Raw genomic sequence first — 2,292 nt, forward strand, 5'->3', positions numbered from 1 at the left:
CATAGGGAAGCTACAACGCGAGCTATTGATCTACAACATAATTTGCAAATACTATCAGGACTAAGTTCATGATAAATTAAAGTTCAATTAATCAAAATACTAATGAACTCCCACTTAAATAAACATCCCTCAAGTTATCAGCGTGATACATGATCCAAATCTCTAACCCATGTTCGATCATCACATCAGATGGGGTAGTCATCAATGGTGAACATCTCTATGTTGATCATATCTACTATATAACTCATGTTCAACCTTTCGGTCTCCAGTGTTCCAAGACCATGTCTATACACACTACACCACAACACTTAATTGGGGGCAATTAACTGCTGGGAGAAGTATGTGAATAATGGAAAAAGATCTTCCGGAAAGCTTGTTACTATAGTACTTTAGAGCAGAAAAATTGCCGGTAGAACTTGGCGAACAAAGGCGCATAAACTGCCACTAATCATGTCCACGTTAAAGGGCGCACTATCTGCCGGGACAACCAAACCATGGCCCATTAGCTGTTGGGACTGTATTTTAGCGGGAGACTCAAATAATATTGGGCCAAAGCGCACGCTAACGAGAGGCGAAAATTTTGCCACCGAACGAAGTATAGACTCGGCCCCAATCTCCGAGATTCCTCTTCCAAATCGCCCCGAAATCGAGTCTATTGTGCCCACGCCGCCGCCCCCAACCATCACCCCTCGCCGCCGCCCTGCAACCACCGCCACTCCACCGTAGCACCGCCGAGCACCAACTAACACCGATCTAAGCCCCCACTGACCGGCCCCGTCACTGAGCCACTCCACCATAGTCAAGTACCCTCGTCCGAAGATCTGGTCCACCCTTCGCCGCTGTCAAGTATCCTCAGATCCCGTCCGCCCTTCACCGCATTCCCAGCGCCGCCCAAATGTGGTCTCTATCCACGCATTCTCCTCTCGCAGCACCGTCTCCTTGGCATCTCTCCCGAATTGCCGAGATGAGGCATGCGCCGGGCTAGGGTTTGGCGCCGCTGACCCTCCTGGTCATCCTACTCTGGTGTGTGCTCCTCCGCCCCTGGTCCACCTCGACGTCATGCTCGCCCATCATCCTTTGTCCGTGATCCCCTAGTTCGTGCTTCTACGGCCTCCCCCTCTTGTACTTCGAGCCTAAGGTATTGCCCCTGGTGCTTCCTGGAAAAAAATTCTATGAGACCAGGTCTCATGGATTAGCAGGTGAGACCCATCCTAATGAATGACATGTGGCATTCACAAATCACAAAGCATTTGCCCCACCCCCACCTGAAATCAGGGGGAAGAGATTAGATGTTTTGTGATTTGTGAATGCCACGTGTCATCCATCAGGACGGGTCTCACCTGCTTTATAAGACCTGGTCTCATATAATTTTTTCCCTGCTTCCTATTCTCTTGATTCTTTTCTGTTTTTTCTATTAATGTAGCAATAATAAATAGTTGGCACACTTGTGAGAAACTTATGCTTACATTTACTTATGCGTGTGCCTTGCAGAATCACAGGTCAACAGATGTTGGTGTTCAAAATACAGGTAATACCATTTAAATTTTTCAATGATTAATGACACCACATGAGCTTATATGCCAAATGTTCTTCCTCTGCTTTGAAGAAAATAGCAGAGCACTCGAATGGAAGAATATATCTGGAACCGTCAGCCTTACAAAATGATATTTTCAGCTGCATGTTTTACTAATAGTTGTTGTGCCTGGTATCTTGTCTGACCTGAAACATATGGTCATTTTAGTAATAGCAACGTCAAAGTAGAAATTAGGTTGGGCAGGGAATTCTTTTGTTTGTTTTTAGGTTCTAGCCAGCAATATAGTTCTTGTGTTGTTTTGGCCGCGTTTGGGTTCCTTTTGCTTTCTCTTCTGTTGGTTGTCCTTTTGCATTTGCTTCGCCTCTAGTGCTTGCTTTGTCTATTGCAGGAGACATGAGACACTCGCAGTTTAGTTGTGTCCATGCTACTGCTTTTTCCTAAGATGGATTCAATTAATTGAGGTATGCTCCAGATATAGATATGAATTTGTTTTTTCTTTTGGGCAGAAAGCTATCTAGAAGTAAACTAAGATATTTGTAAGTGCTTCCTTGCACCTGCAGTTGTTTTCTTATTCAACTTTGCTATACATAAATACAGGTTTGTTCTTTTTGGACAGAGCTAGCTAGAAATAAGCAAGGGCTTCCTTCATGTGGATGTTTGGTTCTTATTCCAGTTTTTCCTTACATATATGAATTGCAAATGTGAAATTTCTTTCGATAAAAACAAGGGCAACGTCCAGGTGTCAAGTAATGTTATAC

Source organism: Triticum dicoccoides, chromosome 7B, assembly GCF_002162155.2.
Source record: "Triticum dicoccoides isolate Atlit2015 ecotype Zavitan chromosome 7B, WEW_v2.0, whole genome shotgun sequence".
Classification (NCBI taxonomy): domain Eukaryota; kingdom Viridiplantae; phylum Streptophyta; class Magnoliopsida; order Poales; family Poaceae; genus Triticum; species Triticum dicoccoides.